Below are 6,547 nucleotides of genomic sequence, written 5' to 3' on the forward strand. Positions count from 1 at the left end.
AGTAGTGGTGATAGGTAGGGTGAAAGTAGTGATGGTACCCTGTAATAGTAGTAGTAGTGGTGGTAGGTAGGGGTGATAGTAGTGATGGTACCCGGTGGTAGTAGTAGTAGTGGTGATAGGTAGGGTGATAGTAGTGATGATAGGTGGTGGTGGTGGTGGTGTTAGGGTGGTGGTGGTGGTGGTGGTGGTAGGGTGATGGTGGTGGTGGTGGTAGGGTGGTGGTGGTGGTGGTGGTGGTGGTAGGGGTAGTGATGGTAGGGGTGGTGGTGCGGTGGTAGTAGTAGGGATGGTGATAGGGGTGGTGGTGGTGGAGTGGTGGTGGTAGGGGTGGTGATGGCAGGGGTGGTGATGGCGGGGTGGTGGTAGGTTGTTGGTGGTAGAATGGTGGTGGTAGGGATGGTGGTGGTGGTGGTGATGGTAGGGGTGGTGGTGATAGGGTGGTGATAGGGGTGGTGGTGGTGATGGTAGGGGTGGTATGAAAGAGGTGGTGATGGTAGGGGTGGTGATGGTAGGGTGTGATGGTAGGGTGGTGATGGCAGGGGTGGTGATGGCAGGGTGGTGATGGCAGGGTGGTGATGGCAGGGGTGGTGATGGTAGGGGTGGTGGATGGCAGGGGTGGTGATGGTGGGGTGGTGATGGTAGGGGTGGTGATGGCAGGGGTGGTGATGGTAGGGTGGTGATGGTAGGGGGTGATGGTAGGGTGGTGATGGTAGGGTGGTGATGGTGGGGTGGTGATGGTAGGGTGGTGATGGTAGGGGTGGTGATGGCAGGGGTGGTGATGGTGGTGGTGGTGGTAGGGTTGTTGGTGGTAGGGTGGTGGTGGTAGGGATGTTGGTAGGGGTGGTGGTGGTGGTGATGGTAGGGTGGTGGTGATAGGGTGGTGATAGGGGTGGTGGTGGTGGTAGGATGGTGATGGCAGGTGGGTGATGGCAGGGGATGGTAGGGGTGGTGGTGGTAGGGTTGGTGATAGGGGTGGTGGTGGTCGGGGGGTGGTGGTGGTCGGGTGGTGGTGGTCGGGGTGGTGGTGATAGGTGCTAGGAGTGGCAGTGGTAGGTGGGTGGGGTTGATGGATCACCCACTATGTTTAGACTAAAATTTCTGGTTCATATCAGCCCTGACACATGGCCACTACTCTTGGTGTAGAGAGAGAGAGAGAGAGATTCTTTCTCATTTAAACATAAATAACATATGATCACTCTGACCAGGTGTTCACGAGTTAGGTTAGGTAAGGATAGGTAATTTGGTTAATTTAGGCTAGGCCAGGTTAAGTTAGGTTAGCGTTCGTGTTAAGTTAGGAGAGGTCATGTTAGATCAGGTCAGGCGAGGCGAATAAAACGCACACACTGTCTAAGTCGGGTGAGGTCAGGTGAGACACTGTGGGCGACAATTGAGACACACGGCGTTAAGTAGAGGTTGGTGTTGTCAGGTGAGTTATGATTGAATTAATTCAACACACACCAGTGACTGCCACCACCTGCAGCTATCAGTGCCACCACCAGCAGGCATCAGTGCCATCACCAGTACCACCAGTGCCACCACTTGGAGCCACCAATGCCACCACCTGCAGCCACCAGTTCCACCACCAGTGCCACCACCTGCAGCCAACAATGCCACCACCAGTGCCACCACCAGTACCACCTCCAATGCCACCACCTGCAGCCACCAGTGCCACCACCAGTGCCACCACCAGTTCCACCACCTGCAGCCACCAGTGCCACCAGTGCCACCCAGTACCACCCACCAGTGCCACCACCAATGCCGCCACCAGTGCCACCACCAGTGCCACCACCAGTTCCACCACCTGCAGCCACCAGTGCCACCAGTGCCACCACCAGTACCACCACACCAGTACCACCACCAATGCCGCCACCAATGCCACCACCAGTGCCACCACCAGTTCCACCACCAATGCCGCCACCGTGCCACCACCAGTGCCACCACCAGTTCCACCACCTGCAGCCACCAGTGCCACCAGTGCCACCACCAGTGCCACCACCAGTTCCACCACCTGCAGCCACCAGTGCCACCAGTGCCACCACCAGTGCCACCACCAGTTCCACCACTGCAGCCACCAGTGCCGCTACCAGTGCCACCATCAGTACCACCCACCAATGCCACCACCAGTACCACCACCAGTACCACCACCAATGCCGCCACCAGTGCCACCACCAGTGCCACCACCAGTTCCACCACCTGCAGCCACCAGTGCCACCAGTGCCACCAGTACCACCACCAGTACCACCACCAGTACCACCACCAATGTCGCCACCAGTGCCACCACCAGTGCCACCACCAGTACCACCACCAATGCCACCACCTGCAGCCACCAGTGCCGCTACCAGTGCCACCATCAGTACCACCACCAATGCCACCACCCGAGTACCACCACCAATACACCACCAAGCGCCGCCACCAGTGCCACCACCAGTGCCACCAACAGTTCCACCACCTGCAGCCACCAGTGCCACCAGAGTGCCACCAGTACCACCACCAGTACCACCACCAGTACCACCACCAATGCCGCCACCAGTGCCACCACTAGTGCCACCACCAGTGCCACCACCAGTACCACCACACCAGTGCCACCACCAGGTGCCGCTACCAGTGCCACCACCAGTGCCACCACCAATGCCACCACCTGCAGCCACCATGCCGCTACCAGTGCCACCATCAGTACCACCACCAATGCCACCACCAGTACCACCACCAGTACCACCACCAATGCCGCCACCAGTGCCACCACCAGTTCCACCACCTGCAGCCACCAGTGCCACCAGTGCCACCAGTACCACCACCAGTACCACCACCAGTACCACCACCAACGCCGCCACCAGTGCCACCACCAGTGCCACCACCAGTGCACCCCACCAGTACCACCACCAAAGCCACCACCAGTGCCGCTACCAGTGCCACCATCAGTACCACCACCAATGCCACCACCTGCAGCCAACCAGTAGCACCACCAGTGCCACCACCAGTACCACCACCAATGCCGCCACCTGCAGCTACTAGAATCAAACAATTGCCTAGTCGTGATCAGGCACTATCAAAGGCACAATTAGGGCCATTAATCAATCGGTATACAGTGCCAAGGTCTTCACCGCTAGTGGCACTCAACACACACCAGCTGGCGGAGTATACTCTGCTATACACCGATATACTGTAATATATCTAAGTATATATGACACTAGTTTTATATAACATACGCTACAATGTTCTCTTAGATTATGTTAGCCTCTGACATATGTTGATATAGAGAACTTCGTTATATAATATTCACCGCACTGTATTATAGTATACTCTGATATACCTCTGTCGGGGTTATACTCTCGTAAGGCGTCAGGTATGATGTTAATGATTTGCATAATGATTCAATTTCAACGCTGTAATGAGCTGTAACTATGTGGTAATTACTGTAACTGTACTTGTGACTTTACCTATATTTTAACTATGGTAATTACTGTATATGTACCTGTAATTTTACCTGTATTTTAACTGTAGTAATGACTGTACTTGTATCTGTAATCTTGCCTCCTCTCCTCCATTATCTCCCTCCCTCCCTCCCTCCTCCTCACAGTACATCTAACTTATCACGCTATCTGTCTGTCTGTCTGCCTGTCTGTCTGTTTATCTTTTCTTTCATTCCTCCCCCTGTCTGTCTCACGCCGACCCTCTCTCTCTCTCTCTCTCTCTCTCTCTCTCTCTCTCTCTCTCTCTCCCTCCGTTTACAATTACTTACCCTCCCTCCCACACTCCTCTTCCTTCCTTCCTTTTCTCACCCTCTCTCCCTCTTCCCTCTCACCCTCCCCTCCCTTCCCTCTCTCCCACACCCCCTTCTCTTTCCTCCCTCCCTTCCCTCCCTCCCTCTCCCCATCCACCATTTCAAAAAACTGACTACCCTATTATTTTCCCTGTTCCCTCCCTTCATTTTATCAGGCCTTACACCACCTCCCTCTTTTTATCTTGCCTCATGCATTTCTCCCTCATCTCTCCTTCACCCTCCCTCTATCCCTCCATATTTTCTTTCTTAGTCCACCTTTTTTCTTAACACTCTCTCTCTCTCTCTCCCTTACTCACACACCCTCCCTTCCTCCTTTATTCATCCTATCTCTAACCTTTCTTTCTCCTCTCCCTTACTCCTTCAACTATTTTCCTCCATCACCGTCCTCCCTCATTTTCCCTCCATCATCATCATCCTCTCTCTCTCTCTCTCTCTCTCTCTCTCTCTCTCTCTCTCTCTCTCTCTCTCTCTCTCTCTCTCTCTCTCTCTCTCTCTCTCTCTCTCTCTCCCTGCTTCTCCCTGCCTCTGCATAGTCTTGTTCATTATCCTCCTGCCATGCAATATACTTTCTCCCCCTGCTTCTCCCACCCTCCTGCTTCTCCCACCCTCCCCTCTTTCTCCCACCCTCCCTACTTCTCCTCCCACCTCCTGTTTCTCCCACCCTCCTGTTTCTCCCACCCTCCCTGCTTCTCCCACCCTCCTGCTTCTCCCACCCTCCCTGCTTCTCCCACCCCTCCCTGCTTCGCCCACCCTCCCTGCTTCTCCCACTCTCCCTACTTCTCTCACCCCTGCTTCTCCAAACCCTCACTGCTTCTCCCACTCTCCCATTCCCCACCTCCTGCTCCCACCCTCCCTGCCTCCCACCCTCCTGCTTCTCCCACCCTCCCTGCTTCTCCCACCTCCCCTGTTTCTCCCACCCTCCCTTTCTCCCACCTCCCCTGCTTCTCCCACCCTCCTCCCTGCTTCTCCCACCCTCCCTGCTTCTCCCACCCCTCCCTGCTTCTCCCACCTCCCTGTTTCTCCCACTCCCTACTTCTCCCACCCTCCCTGCTTCTCCCACCCTCCCTACTTCTCCCACCCTCCTGCTTCTCCCCCCTCCCTGCTTCTCCCACCTCCTGCTTCTCCCACCCTCACTGCTCTCTCCCACTCTCCCTACTTCTCCCACCCTCCCTGCTTCTCCCACCCTCACTGCTTCTCCCACTCTCCCCTGCTTCTCCCACCTCCCTGCTTCTCCCACCCTCCCTGCTTTCTCCCACCCTCCCTGTTTCTCCCACCTCCTGCTTCTCCCCACCTCCCTGCTTCTCCCACCTCCCCTGCTTCTCCTCCCACCTCACTTCTCCCACCCTCCCTGCTTCTCCCACCTCCCTGCTTCTCCCACCCTCCCTGCTTCTCCCACCCTCCCTGCTTCTCCCACCCTCCCTGCTTCTCCCACCCTCCCTGCTTCTCCCACCCTCCCTATCTCACCCTCCCTGCTTCTCCCACCCTCCCCTACTTCTCCCACCCTCCCTACTTCTCCCACCCTCCCCTTCTCCCACCCTCCCTGCTTCTCCCACCTCCTGCTTCTCCCACCCTCCCTGCTTCTCCCACCTCCCTGCTTCTCCCACCCTCCCTGCTTCTCCCACCCTCCCTAACTTCTCCCAACCCTCCCCATTCCCCACTCCCCCTCCCTGCCTCTCTCCCACCCTCCCCACTCCTCCCCTCCCCTGCTTCTCCCACCCTCCCCTGCTTCTCCCACCCTCCCCCACTTCTCCCACCCTCCTACTTCTCCCACCCTCCCTACTCCCACCCTCCCTCCCACCCTCCCTACTTCTCCCACCTCCCTACTTCTCCCACCCTCCCTGCTTCTCCCACCCTCCCCAAGCCCCACCCCTCCCTGCTTCTCCCACCTCCCTGCTTTTCTCCCAATCCTCCCTGCTTCTCCCACCCTCCTCTTCTCCCACCCTCCCTACTCCCACCCTCCCACTTCTCCCACCCTCCCCGCTTCTCCCCACCTCCTGCTTCTCCCACCCTCCCTGCTTCTCCCACCCTCCCTGCTTCTCCCACCCTCCCTAGTCTTGTTCATTATCCTCCTGCCATGCGATACACTTCTTCACTGCCACGTCATTCTTTCGTCTCCCTCACGCACCGACACAATAGACGGTGAGAGAAGGGAATAGGGAAGTGGAGGAGAGGGTAAAGAGAAGGGGAAGATGAGGGTATTGAAGGAGAGGGGAAAGAGAATTGGAGGAGGGAGGGAAGCAGGAAGAGAGGGAGAGAGAGGAGGGAATGTATGAAAGAAGATAATGGGGTGAGAAGGAAGGAGGAAAAGAGAAGGATAGGAGAGGAATAAAGGAGAGAAAGGAGGAAAGAATAAAGGAAAGGAAGGGGCAGGGAGGGTAGGAGTGAGGGAGGGGGAGAAGGGAGTTTAGGAGTTAGGGAGGGAGGGAAGGATGTTTTGACCTGTTTCTTAGTCCCTATCTTCCCTCCCTCCCTCCCAACCATACTACCCTCCCTCCTCTTCACTCCTCCTCCTTCCTTTCCCTTCTTCACCCCCTCCCCTCCTCCCTCCCTCCAACCATCCATTCTCCCCCCCCTCCCCTTCCCTCCTCCCTCCCCCTCCCTCCCTCCCTTCCCCCTCCCTCCTCCTTTCCTTCTTCCTTCTTCTTTCCACTCCTCCCCTCCCTCCCTCTCCCTTCTTTCCCCTTCCTTCTTCTTTCCCGTCCTCCTTCCCCCCCTCCCTCCCCTCCCTTCTCGCTCCCTCCCTCCCTTCCCTCCTTCCCTCCTTCC

Source organism: Homarus americanus, unplaced genomic scaffold, assembly GCF_018991925.1.
Source record: "Homarus americanus isolate GMGI-L3 unplaced genomic scaffold, GMGI_Hamer_2.0 scaffold24260, whole genome shotgun sequence".
Classification (NCBI taxonomy): Eukaryota; Metazoa; Arthropoda; class Malacostraca; order Decapoda; family Nephropidae; genus Homarus; species Homarus americanus.